At 41.2% G+C, this 27,806-nt stretch overlaps 1 long non-coding RNA gene across 1 annotated transcript in view; it reads right to left on the bottom strand.

Annotated features, from left to right (window-relative positions):
* Positions 1-205: 205 nt before the first annotated feature.
* Positions 206-27,806, bottom strand: part of LOC137752218 (uncharacterized) — a 70,788-nt gene continuing 43,187 nt past the window's right edge. Inside the window, exon 5 of the long non-coding RNA XR_011071090.1 lies at positions 206-501. This is a non-coding gene — a long non-coding RNA (uncharacterized lncRNA). The remainder of the gene's footprint in view (positions 502-27,806) is intronic.

The raw sequence follows: 27,806 nt of genomic DNA, 5'->3' as shown, positions 1-27,806 counted from the left end.
GGGAAAGCAGATTCTGAGTTTGTACCTTTCACCTGACAGATGCCTGATTTACTGTCTCCAGCACATTCAAGTTGATCTTGCACCAGTAAGAATATTTTCACTGAGCTTTTTTTAATTTTTTAATAAATTTATTTATTATTTTTGGCTGCATCGGGTCTTTGTTGCCGTGTGCAGGCTTTCTCTATTTGCAGCGAGTGGGGGGTTACTCTTCATTGCGGTGCACGGGCTTCTCATTGCAGTGGCTTCTCTTGTTGTGGAGCACGGGCTCTAGGCACGTGGGCTTCAGTAGTTGTGGCTCATGGGCTTCAGTAGTGGTGGCTCACGGGTTCTAGAGCGCAGGCTCAGTAGTTGTGGGGCATGGGCTTAGCTGCTCCGCGGCATGTGGGATCTTCCCAGACCAGGGCTCGAACCCGTGTCCCCTGCATTGGCAGGCGGATTCTTAACCACTGCGCCACCAGGGAAGCCCTTCACTGAGCTTTGAAGTGAAGCTGTAAGGCAGACCTGGATGTTGAAGTGGGAGCAAACATTTACTTCATTTTCAAATATTGCAGTTTCTTCTTATGATCACCAAAAAAAGTTGTCCATGCAGCGCTACTGGCCCTTCATAAATCTAAATAGCTCTTATTTAAAATCTGATATAATTCTGAAATGGCCATAAAGGTGATCAGAATGTAACACAAGAATACCTTGCCACAGAGAAACCTATTTAGAAGCAGTTCAAGGCTGATTTTGAAAAACTGCAAGAAGGGAAAATATGTAAAGTAGGAAAAATGTGCCATAAGAAAAAAAAATGTGTGAGAGACTATCACTCTGTGAAAGAACTGTAATTGGATTCCTCAGCTCTGTTGGAAGGATGAAACTGGCACTTCAAAGTTTTAAAAAATGTTATTGAGTTCTGAGGCTTATAAACAACGTACCAAGTAGATGATAAAGATTATTATGGGGTCAGAGGTAAAAATATCCAATATTAAGACCCTTTAAGAAAATCACACTACCTCTACGGTACCATAAAGTTATTAAATGGTATTGATAAACATTTTTAAATAACCTTGGAAATACTAGAGAAATAATCCCCCTCCCCCCAAAAAAGGGCAATTACAAAATTGTAAATACAGAATGATCTCAATTACGGAAAATGCATGGTAAGAAATAGAATCTGTCACACCATAATGGTTGTTGCCTCTTAGTTGGTAGTGGAATAACAATACCCTCTTCCTATTACTGGCTTCTATCTATTAACAAATTAAATTAAATTAAATTAAATTAAAACGTTTGTTTATTCTTTATGTTGGCAGAATAATCTTTGATTTACATTTAGAGTTGCAGACTTTCCAGTGAGCTGTCAGCTCTTCTGGAATATTCTTTTTTTGAGGGGCAACAGAGGCCTTGGGAGGATAGACTCTCACAACTACAGTATCAGGTGGTCCAGCTCTACTGGAGGAATATATTTGCAGCATTTCACATAAATGCTTGTTGGGACTTGGGAGCAGATGTGGGAAAACTTTAGTTTCCTGTTTCACCTGGGCACCTATTTCAGCTCCATCCCGACTTCCCACACCCCCTGTGAGAGTCTTAAGGTTTGGGTCAGCTGGTGACCATTTAGGGAGTAGGTGGGCATGCTGACAGCTGGAGAGGAGAGAGTTCAAGAAGAGCAGGAGTTCAGGGCAAGAAGGGAGCCAACTGGACAAGAGAGAGCCAACTGAGAGACAGATGGATTTGGGAGCTGATGAAAATGCATGATGGGTCCACGTGGCTAGGCTGGAGGTAGAGTGAAGGACAGTGCTCTTTGAAAATTACTCTGAGGTTTCTTAAATGATGGAAGGAAATAATTGCCAACCTAGAATTCTATGTTCGATAAAATAACTTCAAAAAATGAAGACAAGGTTAATAGGTTTTCAAACAAACAACAACTAAGATAATTTGTCAACAGTAGGCCTACATTAAAGATTAAAAAAGTGGTTCTTCAGACAGGAGTCTAAAAGTGTTTTTTCAGACAGGGGTAAAATGATCCCAGATGAACGCATACAAATGCACAAAAGAATAAAGAAAAGAAAATATATGTGGGCAAATTTAAATGAATATTGATTGTATAAAACAAAAATAGTGATTTATCTCTATAGACATAGATATATGACAAGAATAGTACAAAATATGGGAGGTAGTAAATAGAGTTAGAGTGTTTTTAAGTCAATACAGTATGCAGCAAGTGGAAAAGTACTAATTTATATCAGATGCTAACTAGTCAAAGATGCATGACTAATGTCTATGTTAAACCACCAAACAAGAGAAAGAGAATGTACAACCAGCAAGTTAATAGAAGAGGAAAAAAAGGAAAAAAATTGGAACCAGTGGAAAGCAAATAAAGATGGTGAATTTAAACCCAAATATCTAAGTAACTACACTAACTGTAGCAGTACTAAATATTCTTGTTAAAAGATCAAGATTGTCACATAGGATTAAAAAATAAAACTCAACCATACACTGCTGAAATATAAAGATATGGGAGGTTTGAATATAAGTGAATGGAAAATGATATGCAGAGACTAATTAAAATACAGCTGTATACTAATATGAACCAAGATATATTTTCATACAAGAAGTATTACCATAGAAGAAGAGGTACATTTCACAAGAAAAAAGGAGTCAGTCCAACAGGATATTATAAAAGTTCTAAATATGTTTACAATGAACAAAATAGCTTTAAAATACATAAAGCAAAAATTGACAAAACTAAAAAAAAGAAAAACAAACAAATCTATAATCACAGTTTATTTTAAAAATAATGCCACAATACACTCAGTAACTGACGGAACATGCAGGCAAAAAATCAGTATGCACACAGAAGATCTGAATAACATGATAAACAAAAGTGACTATATAAATACACACACACACACACACATATGTATACACACACAAATGTACTCTCCAAAACTGCAGAATGTATATACTTTTCAGTTGTTCAATTGCACAGAAAATGTTTGCATACATTGACCATAAGCAGGTCATAAAGCATGCCTTACACAATTTAAGGGGATTGAAATAAGGAGATATTCTCTGATCATAATGTAAATAAACTAGAAATTAATAACAAAATGTGTTAGAAAATAGGCATTATTTTGACAAGAAAAACACGTTAACACATGAGTCAAAGAAGAAATTTCAGCAGAAATTTTAAAACATTTTGAATGAAATAATAAAAATACAGCATATCAAAATTTGTGAAATGTAACTAGAGCTATGCTTAAGGGGAAATTTGAAAACTTAAATGCATGTATTAGAATAGAAGAAAGATTGAAAAAAGTGATCTAAGCGTCTACCTCAAGAATTTAGAAAATCCTAAGGAAGAAGAAAATAAGGAATAAGAAGAAGAAGAAATTTGTGGCAGAAAGGAAATTTACAATAGAAAAAGATCAACATATTAAAAAACTGATTCTTTAAAAAGACTAATAAAATTGATAACCCTCTGACAAGACTGGCAAGACAGAGACAAGGTGCAATTACTAACATCTGAAATAAAAAGGAACCATCACTATGGATCCTACACACACTAAAAGCATAATTAGGAGATATTATTTGGAAACTTTATGCCAATCAATTTGAAAATTTAAATGAAGTTAACATATTCCTAGAAAGATAGAACATCTCAAAATTGACACAAGAGAAAGTAGAAAATGTGAACAGTACCATTTCTATGAAAGTAATTTACTCTGTAATTAAAAACCTTTTCCAAAAGAAAATTTTAGTCCATATTTAGTCCTGAGAAAACTCTCTTTAAAATTTAAGAAATAGCACCAATATTATACAAAATCTTACAAAAAGAAAAAAAGAAGAACCCCTTTACAGCACATTTTATGAGGCCAGCATAACCTTAATACAAAGACATAACAAGGACTTTACAAGAATGGAAATCATAGGCCAAAGTTTCTCATGAACATAGATGTAAAAGTCTGGGGAAAAAAATTGGCAAACTAAACCCAACAACAACAAAAAGATATTGTCCCATGAACTAATTGGCTTTATTCAAGAACACAAAGCTGGTTTAATATTCCAAATCAATCAACGCATGTCACTATGTATTTCAGAATAGAATAGAAAAAAAAATCATCATCTAGGTAGATGCAGAAAAAAAGCATTTGATAAAATGTAATACCACTTTTAAAAAATATTTATTTATGTATTTATTTATAATGTGGTGAAGTATACATAATATAAATGGACTAAAATCACTTTTTGTGTGCATTAATTCATTTAATACTCACAAGATCCCCAAGAAATAGACGTTATTATTTCCCCAATTTTATAGATATGGAAACTGGGTCATAGAGAAATTAGGAAATTTGCCTAAATTCACACAGCTGGTAAGTGGCAGAGCCGTTATTCAAACACAGGCCATTACAGTCCGAGCCTGTGCTTTAGCTCTGTTTACTACAATATACTCAGCCAACCTTCCCAGGTGGGAGGCTGAGAATGTGGACACACGGAAGGCAGAGGCCCTTCTCTGGATCAGGCTATACACACTGGAGCTTCAGCTCGAGTAGGATGTGGAGGCTGGAGAAGGGTAGAGAAGAGGAAGAAACAATATCTCTTCCAAGCCCCAGTCGGGAAATTCGCCTTTGCACTCATAGAATGAGCCTAATTTACGTGCCATTTGGGGTTTCTCCAAGCTTTGGAACAACCAGGATGTGTGCGGAAAGGCATGCCTCAAGGTAGTGATGTTTAGAGGCACCAAACTCACTTGTCAAGGACGTCAAACCGGAAGAGACTCAGCGAATGGCCTCTGGGGGTTCGTGGGAGGTGGGTCGCTCATCCCACCACTCTGCTCCCAACAAACGCTCATGCAACATCCTCCCACACCATCCCAGGTCAGTAAAAGAACATTGGAGGTTTTCTGAATGAATTAAGAAACCAAAGAATAGTTAAACACATACGCCCTTCAAATACTTAGAAACTGGGAGAAGGAATAGAGCCCGGACAGGTTTTTGATCCCGATTTCATCCGAGGTTTACGCCCAGGTGGGATTGACTGGTGCAGCTGGAGGAGGTGTCAGCTCGCGGTTTACTTTTCCTACCTAAGCTCCGTGCATGGAATCCTTCCCCAAGGCTTCCTTTTCTGGACACTTCTTCCCTCCCACGGTCTGGTGTCACTCCACTTCCCCTTAAGGACCAGGGCTGAAGAGGAAGGTCTGTCTGTTCGGTGGTGAGGGGAAGCCAACAGACGGTGACTTGATTAACAGACAAGCCCCAGTCTTAGGCAGAAGCCTTTCCCCGTTAGTAACTACGCCTCCTCTCGGGGTCACTGAAGAGTCTGATATGTTATAATGTAGGGCCTGGTCTCTTTTAGAAGGACTCAGAGTTCATTCCTTTGAAAGCTGTGAGCAACCGGATTCCTTTGTCAGAGATGTCATTGGATTTGGGAGATGGAGCGTGGAGCGCAGGGTCCAGAAAAGTAAGAGGCAGGGAGAGCATGACTCTGACATGGACCCAGGATCCATAGACAGGACACCCACATCCAGGGAGATAGTGAAACATAGTTGATGACCGGATGGGACAGGAGCTAACCAATCAGAGTGGACACTGGCAGCATCTATCACTGGTAGGGCCAAGGTATTGTATCGCAGCTGAATATCAGCCTGTTGACCACTGGGGAACATGCTGCACTCACCACTGAGCTGCTCTGCCCAGCAGCTCAGGTAGCAGAAGGCCAGGCGGTGTTCTTGCTGGGCAGCCATGTTGGCAAAGGCAAGAGGACCTGCTCCCCCTCCTCTCCTGCTCCTGACTCAAGCCCTCCGTAGGCATGGTTCCTCTAGCCGGAGTTACCTCCTGTGCACTCAGAGATGCTCGTGCCCATCGAGAAATGGAGAGGGGGCCAGAGAGCAAACAGCTTCTACTCCAGCCAGGCTGCCTTTCATGCTTCCGTTGCTGTTATTACTTTCCTGCCTGTATGACCTCTGCACGCCCTGATGACTTCCCATCTCCCAGACCTTTGGCTTTTTTCAGATCTCCAGTTCTGCGGAGGCATTGGTCTCTGTTTGTCTGATTTCGGCCCCTGACACTCACCACTTCCCTTGTCCTTCCTCAAGGAGTGACCAGACAGAGTCTGAGGTTGCACAACTCCAGGGCTGAATTCCCACAGTATTCTTGTGAAAGGCATCCCTGGCAGGGCTTCCATAGGATGCAGTGTTAATGGTGCCTTCTGGACTTGGGCAACCCTTCACTGTTACAGCTATTGTACTTGAACGTGGGAAATTTGGTGAAGCCCGAAGTGCTAGCCAGTTGAGATATTTTTTTCCCTACCTTTTTAGCTTGGTCTATTTTGGTATGACCACCACCTTTTCCTCCTTTCTTGTAACAGTTCTCCTTCTTGTCTTTTTGGGTCTGGTAATCACAGAACCCACCCCTCTGCTCAGAGTGATAGGCACCTGACTTGCTTGGTCACTCATAGTTCCCACTGGATGTGGACATGTGACCCAGGACAGCCCATCAGAGCCCTTCCCTGAGGTTTTCTATGACACACGCTGGCAGACAGATGCTCTCCCTTTGCTATGGCATTGCTAATCTGGGACTGTAAGCCTAGAACTGTCTCTGGCCAGGCCCTGCACTTGTACAGATCATAAGGAATAGGAGGGACTTAGGCCAAGTATTGGAGAGAGAGAAAGAGAGAGAAAGAAACAGACAGAGAAGAGAGAGAACAGAACCATATTATTTGAATCCCTGAAGTCAACTCTACCTTGGACTGCCCAGTTACACATGCCTTTACATGCCCAGTTTTGCTTAAGATACTTTTAGCTGAGTTTCCATCTCTTACAGAACACCCCTGAAACAAATACAATTTGGTACTTGAGACATCGCTTACACAAGACTTACAATAGTAACAACAGAATGCACATTATGTCATAAGCCCCCAAAATTGTGGGGCCGCAGAGCTGAGGCAAGGTCTCTGGCAAGTGATTTGTGACTTTAATCAAGTTTAAAGCAACATATGTGAAACAACAACAGCCAGCACACACGCCCAGCCAGCCCCTGCCTAGAAGTCAGCCTCTGCAGAGGGACCAAAAGCATTTGAGTGGATTTGGGCTGCAACCTCTATCCTAATTTTCCTCAGGCATAAAGACCAGCATCCTTGCTACCCTGGGACCTGCCAAACATTTTCTGAGAGGACAAGGCAGGACAGAACGCCTCTCATTTTTGTTGTCAGCTAAAATGAATGGAGAGCTGACTATTCCCACACTGCAGAGGGTACCCGGGCTGACTCACTGGTTGCCATGGTGCCCGAGTGCACTCTGCCGTTGCTGAGATCTCTGCACCTGTACCTGCAAAATACCACTGACGGGGAGCTTATTTTCGTGATCAAGGTAGTTAGTCATGCATTAACAGCACAGAAGAGCATTCTGCTGACCTGGAATGTGATGTCTCCGTAGGTCAAATAGAAACGCTTTACTGATGCACTAGAGCAGATAGTTCAATGTCACTTAAAAGCATTCACTGAGAAGCAGTGGGTGTCAGATCCCTGCAGGAGCCTAGGGAGCGTGAAGATCTTGCCCTTTGGATAAGGAGGCCAGACAGCAGTAGCTGAAGGATTGGCATGGAAATACATGGAATCAAAGAGCACAGCTTTGCTGGTGTTTGAAAGCCAACAGTGGGGAGAGAAAGTGACTTGCAGAAATTTCAGTGTTCGTGGTTGTGGTGTGGGATGCTGGGGGTGGTGAGGGTGATGATCAGACAGTGCCCATGTGGGTCTCTTCCTTTCTGTTCCCTATGTGTTCACTCTGGTCCAGGCCATTACTACCAATTTTTCCTGGACTATTGCAGTTGACTCCTAACTTTTCTCCCTGGAGTCAAGTGGTCCTCTTCTCTGAACTATCCTCCATCTGGAGGGGAGGTAATCATGCTATGGTTTGACCAGGATGCTCCCCTGCTAAGGAACCTTCACTGGCTCTGTTCTGCCTTCAGCATGGTATTCAAGGTTTTCCATGACGGTATCCGACTCTCCTTTCCAGCCCTGTCTCCTGCCTCTGTATTGCATACACTTAGGTTTGTCCAGACAGAGCCAGGCACTAACCCTCAACACACTCCCCCTTGGAAATCACTGGAAATTTCCTTCATGGACCCTTCCATCTTCCTCTGAGCAAACATAAATCTCCCTTTCTCAATCTCCCTTTTGCGTGGTACTTGTCAGTGATCTTGGATTACAATTATTTTATAATTTTTTGATAAACATCTTGAGGGTGAGACCATGAATATTCATCTCTGTATTGTGCATACATTTTAACATAGTTCTTTATTTTTGGTGCTACTTATATTTAAGTAGTGTTTGTGATGAGTAAATGAATGAATGGATGAATGCTTATTTAGGAAGAAATTGTTATAGGAAAAATTTTTAAATAGTGGGTAATCATGACTCTCATACAAATATGAAATGTACACATCAAAGATTTTATTCAGTTCATTAATTAATGGGAAACCAGCAAGCTGTTACATCTGGATCAAAGGAGAATTCTAAGCACCACACATATATAAGCAGAAAATAATGCTAAATGAATTTACAAATAGATGCAAAACTATCTTGTTAAGGGGGATAGGAGGAGAAGAAATCAATTGCGCAAAATTTATTTGCATGTGTCTGTGGACAAAAAATATTTGTGAAATATTTTACAACCTATAAATATTTTATATACTTATTTATTTGTGAAATCTTTTACAACCGTTTCATTTCAAAAACAATGAAAGGAGAGGGCAGAGAGCAGAAGCAAGAAGAACTACAATCCTGCAGCCTGTGGAACAAAGACCACATTCACAGAAAGATAGACAAGATGAAAAGGCAGAGGGCTATGTACCAGATGAAGGAACAAGATAAAACCCCAGAAAAACAACTAAATGAAATGGAGATAGGCAATCTTCCAGAAAAAGAATTCAGAATAATAATAGTGAAGATGATCCAGGGCCTTGGAAAAAGAATGGAGGCAAAGATCGAGAAGATGCAAGAAATGTTTACCAAAGATCTAGAAGAATTAAAGAACAAACAAACAGAGATGAACAATACAATAACTGAAATGAAAAATATACTAGAAGGAATCAATAGCAGAATAACTGAGGCAGAAGAACGGATAAGGGACCTGGAAGACAGAATGGTGGAATTCACTGCTGCGGAACAGAATAAAGAAAAAAGAATGAAAAGAAATGAAGACAGCCTAAGAGACCTCTGGGACAACATTAAACGCAACAACATTTGCATTCTAGGGGTCCCAGAAGGAGAAGAGAGAGAGAAAGGACCCGATAAAACATTTGAGATTATAGTCGAAAACTTCCTTAACATGGGAAAGGAAATAGCCACCCAAGTCCAGAAAGAGTCCCATACAGGATAAACCCAAGGAGAAACACGCCGAGACACATAGTAATCAAAGTGGCAAAAATTAAAGACAAAGAAAAATTATTGAAAGCAGCAAGGGAAAAACGACAAATAACATACAAGGGAACTCCCATAAGGTTAACAGCTGATTTCTCAGCAGACACTCTACAAGCCAGAAGGCAGTGGCATGATATACTTAAAGTGATGAAAAGGAAGAACCTATAACCAAGATTACTCTACCCAGAAAGGATCTCATTCAGATTCGATGGAGAAATCAAAAGCTTTACAGACAAGCAAAAGCTAAGAGAATTCAGCACCACCAAACCAGCTCTACAACAAATGCTAAAGGAACTTCTCTAAGTGGGAAACACAAGAGAAGAAAAGGACCTACAAAAACAAACCCAAAACAATTAAGAAAATGGTCATAGGAATATACATACTGATAATTACCTTAAACGTGAATGGATGAAATGCTCCAGCCAAAAGACACAGGCTCGCTGAATGGATACAGAAACAAGACCCACATGTATGCTGTCTACAAGAGACCCACTTCAGACCTAGGGACACATACAGACTGAAAGTGAGGGGATGGAAAAAGATATTCCATGCAAATGGAAATCAAAAGAAAGCTGGAGTAGCAATACTCATATCAGATAAAATAGACTTTAAAATAAAGAATGTTACAAGAGACAAGGAAGGACACTACGTAATGATCAAGGGATCAATCCAAGAAGAAGATATAACAATTATAAATATATATGCACCCAACATAGGAGCACTTCAATACATAAGGCAACTGCTAACAGCTCTAAAAGAGGAAATCGACAGTAACACAATAATAGTGGGGGACTCTAACACCTCACTTACACCAATGGACAGATAATCCAAACAGAAAATTAATAAGGAAACACAAGCTTTAAATGACACAATAGACCAGATAGATTTAATTGATATTTAAAGGACATTCCATCCCAAAACAGCAGATTACACTTTCTTCTCAAGTGTGCAGGAAACATTCTCCAGGATAGATCACATCTTGGGTCACAAATCAAGCCTCAGTAAATTTAAGAAAATTGAAACCATATCAAGCATCTTTTCTGACCACAACGCTATGAGATTAGAAATGAATTACAGGGGAAAAAAACGTAAAAAAGACAAACACATGGAGGCTAAACAACACGTTACTAAATAACCAAGAGATCACTGAAGAAATCAAAGAGGAAATAAAAAAATACCTAGAGACAAATGACAATGAAAACACGATGATCCAAAACCTATGGGATGCAGCAAAAGCAGTTCTAAGACGGAAGTTTATAGCTATACAAGCCTACCTCAAGAAACAAGAAAAATCTCAAATAAACAATCTAACCTTACACCTAAAGGAACTAGAGAAAGAAGAACAAACAAAACCCAAAGTTAGCAGAAGGAAAGAAATCATAAAGATCAGAGAAGAAATAAATGAAATAGAAACAAAGAAAACAATAGCAAAGATCAATAAAACTAAAAGCTGGTTCTTTGAGAAGATAAACAAAATTGATAAACCATTAGCCAGACTCATCAAGAAAAAGAGAGAGAGGACTCAAATCGATAAAATTAGAAATGAAAAAGGAGAAGTTACAACAGACACTGCAGAAATACAAAGCATCCTAAGAGACTACTACAAGCAACTCTATGCCAATAAAACGGACAACCTGGAAGAAATGGACAAATTCTTAGAAAGGTATAACCTTCCAAGACTGAACCAGGAAGAAATAGAAAATATGAACAGACCAATCACAAGTAATGAAATTGAAACTGTGATTAAAAATCTTCCAACAAACAGAAGTCCAGGATCAGATGGCTTCACAGGTGAATTCTATCAAACATTTAGAGAAGAGCTAACACCCATCCTTCTCAAACTCTTCCAAAAAATTGCAGAGGAAGGAAAACTCCCAAACTCATTCTATGAGGCCACCATCACCCTGATACCAAAACCAGACAAAGATACTACAAAAAAAAGAAAATTACAGACCAATATCACTGATGAATAGAGATGCAAAAATCCTCAACAAAATACCAGCAAACAGACTCCAACAACACATTAAAAGGATCATACACCATGATCAAGTGGGATTTATCCCATAGATGCAAGGATTCTTCAATATATGCAAATCAATCAATGTGATACACCATATTAACAAATTGAAGAATAAAAACCATATGATCATCTCAACAGTTGCAGAAAAAGCTTTTGACAAAATTCAAAACCCATTTATGATAAACTCTCCAGAAAGTGGGCATAGAGGGAACCTACCTCAACATAATAAAGGCCATATACGATAAACCCACAGCAAACATCATTCTCAATGGTCAAAAACTGAAAGCATTTCCTCTAAGATCAGGAACGAGACAAGGTTGCCCACTCTCACCACTATTATTCAACATAGTTTTGGAAGTCCTAGCCATGGCAATCAGAGAAGAAAAAGAAATAAAAGGAATCCAAATCAGAAAAGAAGAAGTAAAACTGTCACTGTTTGCAGATGACATGATACTATACATAGAGAATCCTAAAGATGCTACCAGAAAACTACTAGAGCTAATCAATGAATTTGGTAAAGTAGCAGGATACAAAATTAATGCACAGAAATCTCTTGCATTCCTATACACTAATGATGAAAAATCAGAAAGAGAAATTAAGGAAACACTCCCATTTACCACTGCAACAAAAAGAATAAAATACCTAGGAATAAACCTACCTAAGGAGACAAAAGACTTGTATGCAGAAAACAATAAGACACTGATGAAATAAATCAAAGATGCCACAAACAGATGGAGAGATGTACCATGTTCTTGGATTGGAAGAATCAACATTGTGAAAATGACTATACTACCCAAAGCAATCTACAGATTCAATGCAATCCCTATCAAACTACCAATGGCGTTTTTCACAGAACTAGAACAAAAAATTTCACAATTTGTATGGAAACACAAAAGACCCCGAATAGCCAAAGCAATCTTGAGAAAGAAAAATGGAGCTGGAGGAATCAGGCTCCCGGACTTCAGACTATACTACAAAGCTACAAGAGACAAAGTAATCAAGACAGTATGGTACTGGCACAAAAACAGAAATACAGATCAATGGAACAGGATAGAAGGCCCAGAGATAAACCCACGCACATATAGTCACCATATCTTTGATAAAGGAGGCAAGAATATACAATGGAGAAAAGACAGCCTCTTCAATAAGTGGTGCTGGGAAAACTGGACAGCTACACGTAAAAGAATGAAATTAGAACACTCCCTAAACACCATACACAAAAATAAATTCAAAATGGATTAAAGACCTAAATGTAAGGCCAGACACCATCAAACTCTTAGAGGAAAACATAGGCAGAACACTCTATGACATAAATCACAGCAAGATCCTTTTTGACCCACCTCCTAGAGAAATGGAAATAAAAACAAAAATAAACAAATGGGACCTAATGAAACTTAAAAGCTTTTGCACAGCAAAGGAAACCATAAACAAGACCAAAAGACAACCCTCAGAATGGGAGAAAATATTTGCAAATGAAGCAATTGACAAAGGATTAAACTCCAAAATTTACAAGCAGCTCAATACCAGAAAAACAAACAACCCAATCCAAAAATGGGCAGAAGACCTAAATAGACATTTCTCCAAAGAAGATATACAGATTGCCAACAAACATATGAAAGGATGCTCAACATCACTAATCATTAGAGAAATGTAAATCAAAACTACAGTTAAGTACCACCTCACAGCAGTCAGAACGGCCATCATCAAAAAATCTACAAACAAGAAATGCTGGTGAGGGTGTGGAGCAAAGGGAACCCTCTTGCACTGTTGGTGGGAATGTAAATGGATACAGCCACTATGGAGAACAGTATGGAGGTTCCTGAAAAAACTACAAATAGAACTACCATACGACCCAGCAATCCCACTACTGGGCATATACCCTGAGAAAACCATAATTCAAAAAGAGTCATGTACCACAATGTTCATTGCAGCTCTATTTACAACAGCCAGGACATGGAAGCAACCTAAGTGTCCACTGACAGATGAATGGATAAAGAAGATGTGGCACATATAGACAATGGAATATTACTCAGCCATAAAAAGAAACGAAATTGAGTTATTTGTAGTGAGGTGGATGGACCTAGAGTCTGTCATACAGTGTGGAGTAAGTCAGAAAGAGAAAAACAAATACCGTACGTTAAGACATATATGTGAAATCTGAAAAAAAAAAAAAAAAGGTTCTGAAGAACCTAGGGGCAGGACAGGAATAAAGACACAGACGTAGAGAATGGACTTGAGGACACAGGGAGGGGGAGGGGGAAGGGGAAGCTGGGACGAAGTGAGAGCGTGGCATGGACATATATACACTAGCAAACGTAAAATAGACAGCTAGTGGGAAGCAGCCGCATAGCACAGGGAGATCAGCTCGGTGCTCTGTGACCACCTAGAGGGGTGGGACGGGGAGGGTGGGAGGGAGGGAGACGCAAGAGGGAGGAGATATGGGGATATATGTATATGTATAGCTGATTCACTTTGTTATAATGCAGAAACGAACACACCATTGTAAAGCAATTACACTTCGATAAAGACAGAAACACAAGAAATATACATCCTCTTATGATTTTCCTGCACGAGCAATCAGCTTGACCAAAAACATGCTCAGCCAGAGGCACGTATGAACTTCCCCCAGTGGAGCCTATTTACCCTGCCCGAACCTGCTGGGGTGTACCAGTTGACTGCATGTTCAGCTTTCCTATTGTTTTACCACTGTGATGTCCAGAGCCCAGAAAGCTACTCGGTTCTGCTGTTGTTATGCAGGTCCCAAGCTGGCTGAGTCCCCTGTAAGGCTATTTTAAAGATCAGGTTGGTGTTAGAATGGACAACCCAGAGTCTGCAGAATCACAACCTTTGTGAGCCAGATGGAAGTTAGGGTTGGCCATCCATCTAGCCCAGTCATCTCATGCAGTAGGTAAGGAAGCAGGCTCAGAGAGGTGAATTGACTGCCTCTCAGTGAAACAGAACATTTGGGAAAGAGCAGGGACTAGAATTCAGATTTCCTGACTTCTGGTTTACTGCTCCATCCATGACATTTGCCTTCTCCTGAAAAAGTCTTTGTCATCCTACCGATGCTTCTCCTTGCTCTCTTTCAAACGGACTGCTTGTTCCTTGTTTTCTAGTTCACTTTCAAAGCTCTGACTGGTTTTATGTGTTCCTTGGGTTGGAGATGTAATTATATAACTCATATTGCTCACTATACACAGCTTGAGAGTGAAAACAGGGTCACAAAGCAATAGCATTCCTCTGGTTCCTCAAGGCCCACTCAGATTTCTCTCAAGTTGTTCTTGGAGCCCACGTGGAATGGTCTGCAGTGGGCTTCTCAGAGGAAACCCTTCACTACACTGTGACTCCCACCATTCTCCTCCTCCCTCTGTTGTGATGATACCACAAATGATGACCCGGCCATCAAGGCTGATGCATGCCCCAAACATTATGGCTGCTACCAAAGGTATGAACCATGAGCTGAGGTTGCTTCTACCTGGGCCAAAGGTGATGGTACTACCTGATGCCAACACGGTCATCAGTGCCGGCCCATCTCCCCTCTCCCGTACCAACACTAGGATCCCAGCATGAATTTCTGAGTGGGGAAGGAGAAAAACCTGAGTGACATAGATCATGTTATACACAGAATTGCTCTTCCCCTCAACCATGGATCATTTTCACCAGCCTGAACTTGTGTGCTGAGATTTCCACGAAGAACTTTTCTAGGTAGACCCTTGACGGATAACCAGCCTTCCAAACTTGACAGAATCCAAGTGTGGACACAGCTTAGACTCAAACTGGGATTCCTGCTACCTTTAACTCTGAAGAGAGTCTGTAAATAGTAGAGGGTCTATAGAATATAGTCTGAGAATATTAGAGCGATTAAGAGCATGAACTCTGGAGTTAGACTCTCTGTGTTCAAATCATGGCTCCCCTGCTTGTGGCTGTGTGACTTTTGGTAATTTATTAAACTTCTTTGAGTCTCAGTGTACCCACTGAGGATACTTGTGATTATCAAATGAGATAATTCATAGAAGGCACTTGGTACAATGCTTGGGATCGACTTGGAGTTCAATAATTGTTGAATGAATAAGTCAGACACCTGGGATCAAAAGTATTGAAAAACAAACTTTTCTGGATGTATTTAAATCTCAGAGACTCATGGAACATGAAACATGGAATACAGAGATTTGCTAAGCAGCTTCATTCTCAATTCACCAAATTACTCGTTTATTCAATAAACATATGTGTTTTGGATCTACTTTCTGCTAAGCACTGAGTTTAAGACATATGTAGAAATTACAGTCTAAGGAGGAATAAAGACAATTCAGTGTGATAAGTTCCATGATAGCGGAGAAAAGATGTTGCCAGGTTTCATTAAATCTAAGATGCCATCATTTGAAAGATCTATCCTTTTTATGAACCTCTAAGAAAAAAAAGTTGGCAATTTTAATTGATTGTAAGACACCAGTTTTAATGTATTGATTGATAATTTTCATTGATTATGAGACATAGCATTTTTAGAGCTGTTAAAATGCAAAAAAAAGAGTATCTTAATACTTAATAAATGAAATAAATAGATGGTTAAGAAACGAGAGCTTGAATCCTTACCAGAGAGCTACCTTGGACCATAAAAAGAGACAACAGATTAAGATTAGGTTTGGAGATTAAAAAGTAATACGTAGTCAATCACCATAGTGGATGTTTGTCATTGTTTAGCTGCCCAGCGTATAAAGCTCCATCCTATTTAGGGAGAGGCCCCCTTTGTGAGTGTTGGCCTCACTTCCCACTATAAAAGCCAAAGGTAACCACATATTTCTTTTTCCTACTACTTGGTGGTTGGTGTGTGACCCAGGCTTGCTCTCTTTTGGGACTTTGACCATTGAACTAGTGACACAAAGATGAAAGAGCAATTTGGGATTTATTCATAATGAAGGCAGCCAGCAATGGAGTTAGTGTTCTCTACAGCAGTGACATAGGAGTTCTGAAAGGGTGACATTGTTCTGGAGTGGGAGGGACAAAGTTGCCATGGATGGTATTCTAACCAGACCGCTCCAGTATCATGAGCTAGTGGGAATCCCTGCTCTCTGAGTTTTACCATGTTGGGTACTGGATATTTTTTATATTCTTATAAATATGTTTGAGCTTCCATTCTTGGAATGTAATTCTTAAGCAATTTGGAAAACCGTTTGATCTTTTGGGGTTTTGCTTTTTAAGATTCGTTAGGCTTGATCAGAGCAGTAGTGAGGGTAAAGCTAATCATTACATACTGCTGAGACAAACTCTCCTCAATGTTCCATGAATGAGAACACTTTCCAGGCTGACTGGTAGAAACAGACACTCCACACTTTCCAGTGACTTTCCCCCCAGCCTTAGGTAGGTTTTTTCCTTACACGTGTGCACGGATCTGCACTCGGCTGAGCGCTTGTGGGGCTCCTCTGAAGATCCCTGGAGTTTTCTTTGTTTAGTTTTCTCCTCTCCAAACTTGACCTGCAAACTCTAGTCACTCTGGGCTCCCTGAACTTTTAGCTCCATTTCCTCAATCCAGGGGGCTCACTGGGCTCTACCTGGGTTCCCCTCTTATGCTCTGGCTTGGAATCTCTCTCAAAGCAATTAGCTGGGGCAATGCAAGGGGGCACCCAATTTATTTCCTGTCTCTTAGAGAGAGTTTCCTTTCATTTCCTAATGTCCAGTGTTTTGAAAGCCTTTGTTCTATATATTTTGTTCTGTTTTCAGATAGGAAATTCTTGAAATTCTTGTTCATCCATGTTAGCCAAAAGTAGAAATTTCCATTAATTTTAACTTAACTTGAAACATGTAAGTGTGGATTCTTTCCCCGATCTCTTGATGTAGTGCCATGACACTCCGAGTTTGATTCTACATATTGGATTTCTTGTTGTAAATTAAATTCATCTTGTATTGCCTATATTTTCTAGTTCGGTTTCTTTGAAATGGAAGTGAGAAGTGAAAAATACTTAGAAATCAATCTGAGTATATTAATCTTCTAGAGTTAAGGATTATTCTTTGTTCAGTACTCTTATTTCACCCACACCAAATTCAATAGCAATCTTCTTTTCAACTCATATTCTTTCTACAGCATTCAACTTAGAATTCATAGAAACAACAATTCACTTTTTAAAAACACTTTTAAAAGATCTTTGTTGATTTTTATAGAATTTAATTACATTATGTAATTGCAATAGCAGGGACATAAACAGGCTGGGAAATAAAAGTAACCAAATCTTGATAAACATAATTAGCTGGTGTGAGCAGCTAATTTATGCATACCTAAACTGACATAGTTGATCTGAACATTTAAGGTGTTGGTTATCAGTCTGTTCAACTTGGAAAGTGAAACTTGGAGTGTTGGTTAATACTGCCAAGTGGTTAAGTGAAGGTCCATTAAGGGAGCTTCTATATTGATCTTTGCCATCTGCCTTGATGATGTTAATTAGATAAGCAAGGCGAATGAGTAGCTGGTATCTTAACGAGGCAAAGGGGGTTTCAGCTGAATGAGAAAAAGTATCAGTATTTGTGTGCGTGTAAATAATAATTATCCCTTTGACCTTGGGCCCTTTGATTGCAACCTGAATTTCCAACTTTTTTTCTTCTGATTTGTAAACAGTAGCACAATCTTCAGCTTTTCTCTGAACGATCTTAAACCACAGATAGTAACACTTTCTCCCTGAATCCTCAGAGCAGTGCTCTGAGACAGGTAACCCATGATTCCTACTTCACTGATGAGGAGACTGAGACAGAGAGATTACAGGTCTTCCTGCGGACACAAAACTAGCAAGCAGGGGAGCTAGGATTCTAACCGGGGCTCTGGCTTCTATTTTCAGAACACCCTCATTTTCATCCCATTCTATTGGCCAAAGTAAGTCACAGGGAGGATTCAAGAGTGGGGAAATGGGTTTCACTTCTTAACGGAATGAGCTGTGAAGCCACATTGCAGAGACGGGGATACAGGAAGGGGTGGAGAATTGGGACCATTTTTGCAACCAACCTAGGGCAGGTGGAGGCCATAGAAGGCAGGACCTATGGACAGTTTAAGGTATCTTATTTTTATTCTGTGGGTATTGCTCAAAGATTTTTAAGGTGGACTTTGCCTTTGCAAAGACCATTCTGGCTTTGGACAAGATGAGTAGACATGGAGGCAGTGAGGAGGCCGTCGCAGAAGTTCAGGTGAGAGATGATGATGATGATAATGGTCCGGGCCACCCTGGTGGGGGTGGACGTAGAGAGAATTGGGTGATTGTGAGAGATAAGGAGGTATCTCTTCTTATCTAGAAGGTAAAATTGACAGGATTTGGGGATGGACTGAATATAGATTGGATGTTGAATTTCTAGACCATAAGCTACTTGAGGGCAGGGACGATAACTTTCACCTCTGGAACCCCACCTAGTATATCATGGGTGTTTAATAACTATTTGGAAAATGAATGAATTCCTATATTTCATAGTGCATGTTTCTTCTCAGTTACGTGTAAATCCTTGGGGTTTGGTATGCAGCTTCCGCATATTTTTGGGGGTACTTTCCAGAATCAACAAGCACAGCGTCGAGGACTCTATCGATCTGGTCTGTTAACTTTCCCAGCTCCACATCAGGAACGGCCAGCTGTAACTCTGACCTCCTGTAAAATACATAGAGACTCAACAGGACATTCACGTCTCCCAAGACGTGTTCTCCAACGGGGCCTCCTGGGAGCCATCAGGCTAATCAGCTCCCAGGCTCTTGCCTGGTAGGAAAAAGAAACACGATAAGGGATGGAGGCTGAAGGGATTGATGCCTCTGGCTCTGGTTAGTTTGTCATTTTCCTCTTCCGGGAAGAAGCGTGACCAGTAGTCGCTGTGCGAAGCGGAAGTTCAGCTACTCGAAAACAAAGAAGGAAATCGAGGCCCTAGCTCGTCATTATGGGGTATTCGGGTAAGAGTCGCTCAGCATAAAGGGTTTCCTTCGCCATGTAGCACAGGGCTGCGCTGATGCAATTCTAGGGGCCGTGAAGCTGAAGGGAGGTTCTCCTTGCTACAGGTCTGATCTGGGCAGCTGGGAGTTTTTTCTTCAAGCTTATTTTTCACTCATATTTGCTGCTCTTCTGGCGGGGAGCCAAGGATTTGTCTAACGGATGGGCCCTTTCTGGAAGGAGGGGAGAAGTCTCCCTGCCTGCCCTGCCCAGGGTTGCGGAGACATTCATTGTTAGCAGCTGGGGCTGATTACTGTGTCTGGCCCACTCACTCCATTTCACAGAGCCCACGGACGCTGCAAAGTTTGGAAAGGCAAGATTACAGTCAAAAAATGCCTTTGTGACCACCTAGAGGGGTGGGATAGGGAGGGTGGGAGACGCAAGAGGGAAGAGATATGGGAACATATGTATATGTATAACTGATTCACTTTGTTATAAAGCAGAAACTAACACCATTATCACTTAACAGCAATTATACTCCAATAAAGATGTTAGAAAAAAAAAAATGCCTTTGAGCTTCGGTTGTTTGTGTGTGAAATGCTGAATAATGCAAACGTTTTTTCTTCCGTAACTAGCAGAGCAAGTAATGTTGGCGGTTTTACATAACAGAGCCTGAAAACGGACCCCCGGTGCAATCTATTCGATGCTTACAAGCTGCCCGCTGGGTTTTTAAAGTGAAAGATAGTTTTGCCTTAAATAATTGGCTGAGATTAAAATATATGAGAGCCCTTCTCTGTAAACAATTGTGAGCCACTTCGGGGACTGTAAGGTGGTCATTGCTGTGAATCAAGCCCAGAATAAGGACCTCTCAGGCCCTATCGCGGTAACGGGACATTCCCTCCCGAATTTTTTTCCTGAGGGGATGAGATCAGAGCAGGTTGAGGAGGCTTAGGATGAAATGACTCCTCTTCGTGCTTTTTTAGTTTCAAAATATTGAAGGGGCAATTTCCAGCCTGGCGTGTGGGCACTTGACTACATGCCTATTACCCGTGATAAGACGCACAGTTTGGCCCCTGCACTTCGATTTACCCTTTAAATTAATAAGTTCTCCCATCACGGAGCTGTGAACAGTTATTTTCTAAGAAAAACAACCAATACCCTCTTAGGTTTTCCTGTAACTGTGGATACACTTATTCAGAAAGTTTCTTCGTCTGACAGCAAATGGCAGGACACACTATAGGAACAGACAGTGGCCGGGCCTTGTGTACAGATAGAGCTCTGACCCACAGACCCAAGCCCCTGCCCAGGAAACCTACCCCACCCCACTTGTCTGTCACAAACAGCCTGGGAAGCCAGCCTGCTGTCAGTCAGACTTGTAGGAAGACCGATTGCTCTCTCTCTAGGGACAAACCAGGAAGCTAAATAATAACTTCTGCAAACATCAACCCAAAATGGCCAGGACCTGAAACTTCCAACCTTCCCCATTTTTGTCCCTGCTTCTGACCTGGGACCAAGCAGAGAGAGGCAAATATGCACCCCCAAGCCATCACACAGGATGCCCCAGTTCTAGTCTACCCACTTTCGGCTTCCTCAGACCAACAGCCTCTGAGCAAGACACAGGAACCTTCCTTCCCTTTTTGCCCCCATGAAGCCCTCCTACCCCCGCCCGCCTTTGCGTCTCTGCACAGAGCAAGTGGTATGGCAACCCCCCTTACTCCTGCAAGCTCTGAATAAATAGCCTCTGCCTGTTCTCCTGTAATTGGTCTTGGTTTATTTCCACCTGTCTTAGCTCTTGGGAAGGTTTTACGTTAATTGGGTGTACCTGCGACTTTTCTGGAACTCCTTCTGCCGGTCTCCCTCTTGTCCCTAAATGAAATGGAACAGATGGAGGGCAGATAATATACATGCTCTGCCACAGAAAAATGACCTACTTCAGGGGCAGAGGAGTTTGTAAGCCATTCCTTCCTAATCCCTTGCAAGACCAGAAGGGCATAATTTTCAGCCAAACCTGGGAGTTCCTTTCAGACAACCCTTCAGACATGACTGATGTTATCCAGGCTCATTTTAATCCTTAAGAGGCTAAGGAAGGACAGGTGAGTCTCTCTCAATTGGAAACAGTTGTTCCATCCGTTTTCGTTTTATTTAGTTATTCAATGTACATTTATCATGTGCTGAATTTCTATTTCTTTTTTATTTTCAAAGACATTTTTGAGCACATTCTTTTGATTCTGGAGAAACTGAAGTTCCCCTGCGTGGCTCCTAGGAGGCAGCTGTTCAAAAGTTCAGCCACAGGGACTAGACTCATCCTTCAATATCTCACCAAGAGGTTTTACTTTTCACCCCAGCTTTCCACGCTTTTCAGCAGTTTCTGATGCCAAGCTTTTAGGCTGTTGTTCCTCAGCTTGTCTTTAAAAAAATTATCGGTGCAATTCAGAAGTACTCTTGGAATACGCTCATTGTTTAATGCTCATGTAACTGAGCAGGACCCTATGGGGCCTTCCCAGGACAGGCCTTTCCCCCATATCCTCTGCTTTAGCTCCTCTCTGAAGTACCCAGATAACGGTATCTGATGCACATTTCCTGAGTTGTTGTACAGATGTGGAAAACCCACACCAAATGGAAGAGGTTAACTACCTGATGACCATGAACACATAGCCCCCAGGCCTCCTGGAGCCTAAGGACTGATAATGTTAACCCCGTGACACTACCTGTTACCTCACCATCAGCCAATCAGAGAACTGTGTACGAGCTGATCCCATACCCTGCGACCCCCCTCCCTCACCTGGCTTTTAAAAATGCTTTGCCGACACCCTTCGGGGAGCTCGGGGCTTTTAGGGCATGAGCCACCCATCTCCTTGCAGGGCCCTGCAATAAACTTTTCTCTGCTCCAAACTCCGACGTTTCAACTTGTTTGGCCTCACTGTGCGTCGGGCACACGAACTTACAGACCTTAAGTCCAAGCCCTTACCTATGCATGCACTCCTTTATTTGAGAAGTATTTATTAAGGGCCTGCAAAGTCAGATTTAGCAGGAAGCTAGAGATGCTTAAGCTGGAGGGCCCCTCATTGCCCGTCTTCTTCCAAGTCCCTGGGAGGGGTCCTGCCAACTTGTTGACGTGCTCACATGATTTTGTAAAATTTGCAAGTGTAACATATTTTAACCACTATTGGTTAAGATGCCTGTTGCTTTCTACTCAACATCCCCTCTTGTCACACCACTTCCTCTTGTGTCGGGTGAGTTTAGAAGCAAGCCGGGGAAATTTGAGAGCTGCTTAGGAGGAAGTTAAGTTGGGGATTTACTTGGTTTGAGGGTAGTGGGATATGTTTATGTGTGCAGCTAAGTTCTTGCTCCCAAGGGTTCATGATAGGCCAAGTGGCAAATGTTCGACTCTCCTGCTAATTGATATTAACACTATACCCTATGACTTTCTCTTTCTTGGTGGCCAGTCAACTGACCTTGGATTCTTTAACTTAGATGCCCACCCCCTTCCCTGACACTTGCTGGCATGTGATGCTAATTCTCCCTCCGTTTCTAGTTTCAACACACTTCCCTTGACTTATCACCCCCTGTTGTCTTTCTTACACACCATCCTCTGTGCAAACTGGATTCCATGGCCTTAGCACATGCTTGACCCTGAAATGACCCCGCTCAACCCTCTCCACACAGGTTCTTACTCATTTGTTGCTCATGAAATATTGACACAGAGATAACATAAAACCCATACCTACTCACTCCAGTGAGGACATCAATGCCAGGTTGGTTGAGGATGGTCGTTAAAGAGTATATAAAGTTAGTCACTGTACAAGAAAACTTGAAAGCCCACCATATTATGACTCACACATGCAAGAAATTGATATTTTCATAAACTTGACAACAATCCTGAACATTGACATGACACTACCAAAGGTAAGTTTCAAATTTTAAAGAAACTTTTCCAAACTAAATTCAATCAGCAACACTAGAGGGAAAATTGATATTTTTCTCTTGTCTCTGTAGAAAGAGATATTACAAAGAATTATCATATGAAGAGGTGATCAAAGTATATGTAGACAAAAATGTAGGGAAAAGTATTACAGAGGCTGGCTAGGGAGTCGATGAATAGAAATATGTTTGTAGCTGTAGTGATGCATGTGGCATTTGTTGGGTTTTTATTATTTTAATTTATTGTAATATCTTTTCTCATTCTAAATAAATATTTACTTACATATCTAGTTTTTAATTAAACTTTTAATTTTGAGATCATTGTAGATTCACATGCAGTTGTAAGAAATACAGCAGAGAGATTCTGTATTTCCTTTATAGAGAGATTATATAAATATAGAAATTCTATACTTCCTTTTTTCCCCCATGGCAACATCTTATGAAACTGTAGTGGAATATCAAAACCAGAATGTTGACTTTGACACGGTTCATGTCTAATTTTATATTTGCAGTTTTGTACCTTTTTTCTCAAGAGCTCCCCTTCCCCCAAGTATAATAGGCTTCAGGTCCCACAAAACCTGGCTCTGGCCTCACATCCACTATGTGCTGGACACCATTTTTGGTGCTAGCAATGGAGCAGTGAACAAAGAGACAAAGTCCCTGGCTTCATGGAGCTTATATTCTAGGGAGAAAGCTGGAAAATAAAACATAGAGTATGTCAGATGGTGATGAACGCTATCTCCAAAATAAAGCAGGATAAGGGATCAGGAATATGGTAGACAGACTGGAGTTGCTATTGTATGAAGGGTGGCTGGGGAAGGAAGGATACGCTGGGCAGAGGCAAGAAGGAGCAAAGCCAAGAGGGTTTTGCAGGGAGAAGGAAGGGCCAAGTCCCTGAGAGAGCTTCAGGACAAGTGAGCCAGGTGGGGAGCAGTGAGCCTGGAGCGGTGACGGGGTGCAGAGAGGGCAGGTGGAGCTGGGCCTCGTGGGCCATGGGAGGAGATCGACTTCTGCTCTGAATGAGTTGGGAAGGTATTGAAACAAAACATTAAAACACTGATCAGCCTAAAATGGTTTTACTTCCTTAAAAGAGGTTGTTGATTAATCAAGCCTGGAGTTATTTTACAGAGCCAGCACTGAGCATGTGAAAGATGGGAACCACCCCCCTCTTTCTCCCCCTCCCTTTACTAAGCGAGAAGTCCTTTCATAAGGAAAAGCTGACTTCCAACAACACCAGTAGCTTATATGAACTGATTGGAGACTAGCTGATGGGCTTCCAAGTTTGAAATTCCCCTAACCCCTTAAATTTCACCTCTAAGCCTGCATCGAGGAGACAGATTGAGTCCTGCCTCTTGCCTCCTTGTCAGTCAACTTCGCAATAAAGTTCTTTTCTCTTGAAAGCCAGTGCCATAGTATTGGCTTCTATGTACATCATCCGGCAGCCAGCCCTGGTTTGGTAACTGTATTGTAAGAGTTTTGAACAGATGAACGAGATAAGACTCACACTTAAAAGAACCACTCTGGCTGAGAATACCTGGGGTATGGGGCACAGAAAGAAGTAGGAAGCAGGACCAGCTAGGTAGCTTGCGGGGCCATGTCAAATGAAAATGTAGAGTGCTTATTTGAAAAGCAGGAAAAAAGCTTTTCTTCCGTGGTCTCCCTCTTGGCATGTCCTTGTGTTTGCTATATACTGTCCCCTTCCATTGGGCATGGGGATACTCTGGGGTGAGTGCAGACAATCACAGTTGCCTGGGACCCCGGTAGGGGTCGAGGGTGACAGTGATTACTGGGGGCTTTGCTTCTGGGACACGAGCATGTGACCGGAAGTTGCCAATCAGCCACACCGGCTTGATATTTTGGGCGGAGAACAACATCAGGACCCAGGCTCTGTGTAGAGGGTCTTGTGTTCCACACCTCCCCCCCTCTCAAGAGGAAGCAGCCTTGTAGCAGGGGTGGTTTTCTGGTGGCTGCACGATGGAGATCCTGGTGGCCCAAGGTGTGGTTTAAGGGCTTGGCAGGGGCCGCATCAACCACGGTGATCTCCTATCAGGCCAGTTGTTGGCGTGACTTTGGCAGTTTCCAGGATGCTTAACCTTTAGCCTAGTTCTCCAGCCTTCCCAACCCAGCTGTGAACACTCAATTTTTCTTTAATTACGGGATTACCTTTGTTGCTTACAGCTGAGAATGATGACTGAGCTAAGGTCCTTAAACCCGAATCCTAATAATATAAATGATTTAATATTTGTAAAGCATATAGTGCCTGGCAGATAAGTACTGTATGAGTGTTTTGCCTTTTAGTTAATAAATCTCACTTTGAATCTCAAACTCCATCCTAAGACTCTTAGATCATGCTTACGTTATACAAATATCTCTGTCTCTAAGGAGATGTTTTGGTTTAACATGAGGCACAGTATTCGCATACTTCTGTCCTAAAGAAGCTGTAAACCCCTAGGATCTGTGCCCAAGGCTACAATATTAAAGAGTTCTGATGGGAAGATCTGCTATTAATAAGCAACTGGATTTTAAGAACTGCTTACTTTGTCCAAACTACACTGTCTTAAGAGCTGATTGTTCTGTCATTTGAAAATAATGAAGTGTCAAACTCAGTACCAATCATATGAAGCCAAAGACACAAGTCAGAGAAGTCTGTGGGCAGCTATGAGAAAATGAAGACGGTAATGAGCTCCTGAAGAATAAATCATCTTCAGCCCATAGCTTTGTGTAGACAAGAGGCTTCCGTGGATGTTGAGTTGAAGAGGCAAGTTGCAGCAGAGAAAGCTCTGCAGACCAGGTCTGTGTCCTGCCTCTGGCAACTACTGTGTGATTTGGTGAAGACACTGAACTTTTTGAGATGATTAGAGCAGATAACATGCCTAAGCTTCTTATGTGATGATGCTTTGCACAGAGCAGTTGCTCAGTAGGTGTTTGTTCCATTTTCCTCACTCTCATCCCATCCGCTGTAAAGCCAGGATGATCTTTATACTCTGTGCATTTCAGGACTGTAGCATTGTCGTTAGAGCTTAATGCAATAACGTGTGTTGAAGCAATTTTGTCAATTAGAAGGTTTTTATTATTGAACGTGACAAACTTCATTATTTTTTTCTGATTTGTTTGGCTATGTTTTGGGTTCAAAGAATGTGGCAAATATTTGGAATTTACCAGAATGTTTGGTTGGTCATGAAAAAAATTGTCTTACCAATGGTTTGGGCCAGTGGAAATGTTACATGAAGTAATGTTGAATGGGAGTGCCTTGTGTTTGTTAAATGTCGTTGAGTTAAGTAAAAGTGAATGTCCAAGGATGGTGAAGTAGGAAAATGTGTGGAACCTATCAAAAGGTATTGCAAACTGAGAAAACCATTGCCACATTAAATTCCAGAAACGTCATATTTGATTGCTCCTTGAATATTGGGAAATATGAATTCTCCAAGGATATATCAAGAATAGCTCTTCTTCAAATTTTGCTGGACCCTGTAATAGAATCAAAGTCTCTGTAAAGACAGCTTTTGGCTATAACATTTCTCCAAAAGCCTCTGGGAAATGGTCAATAAAGTGACATAGCAGTTCCTTACACATCAAGACCCCAACTTACCAGAAAATGGTGGGGGGGTGAGGGTGGCTGGTGGAAGGAAAGGAATGAAAAGGGAAAAGGAATGAGACATTATTGCAAAGTCCAGTGATAAAGTGGACTCCAGGAAAGATTTGATCCAGGGTCTTGATGATGTTAGCAAGATGTCCTCATCTCTCCACTCTCTTCTTCCCTACTGTTCATCCCAGGTGGCAGCCCCCTCATGTTTGTTGGCTTCATGGAAGATAAAGGAGGCCAATGTGGCTACAGCTTTGTGAATAGTGTTGAGACATGCAGGAGAAGAAGTAGGTAGAAGATGGGCAGGAGTCAGAACATGTGTGGCCTTGTACAACAGGCAGAAAGTTTGAATATTATATTAAGAGCAGTGGGAGGTCACTAAAGATTTTTAAACAAGGTAGTTACATGATGTGATGCACAGCTTTAAAACACTCTGATTATCGGTACAGAATGGTTTGGTGAAGGGTCAGAGAGGAAGCAGGGCAACAAGTAAGTAGATGGTTGTAGTGGTCCCTCAGGCCTAGGTAAGGATTGGGTGTGAGAGATGAGAAAAAGGAAGGAATCATGAGTTAGATGCTTTATTTGTGGTACTTCTTTACAGCCCAAGTTTAGAGAGTCTTTCCTGGTATTTATTTTGCCAGGGACCCCAGAGGTATTGCCCAACTATGACCAGTTTTTAATGTTAACCTTTTGGCTTTGGTTATTTGAGAGCTCTCAACCCGATATTACAGCACATGAGAGTGAAAAAAAATGTATGACTAAACAAATGGGACCTAATGAAACTTAAAAGCTTTTGTATAGCAAAGGAAACCATAAACAAAACAAAAAGACAACCTACAGACTGGGAGAAAATATTTGCAAATGATGCTCTGACAAGGGATTACTTTCCAAAATATACAAACAGCTCATACAGCTTAACAGCATAAAAAACCAAACAACCCAATCAAAAAATGGGCAGAAGATCTAGATAGACATTTCGCCAAAGAAGACATAC

The sequence above is a fragment of the Eschrichtius robustus genome, chromosome 18, assembly GCF_028021215.1.
Source record: "Eschrichtius robustus isolate mEscRob2 chromosome 18, mEscRob2.pri, whole genome shotgun sequence".
NCBI lineage: Eukaryota > Metazoa > Chordata > Mammalia > Artiodactyla > Eschrichtiidae > Eschrichtius > Eschrichtius robustus.
The sequence above is the reverse complement of the archived record's forward strand: the minus strand, read 5'-3'. Positions and strand labels throughout refer to the sequence as shown.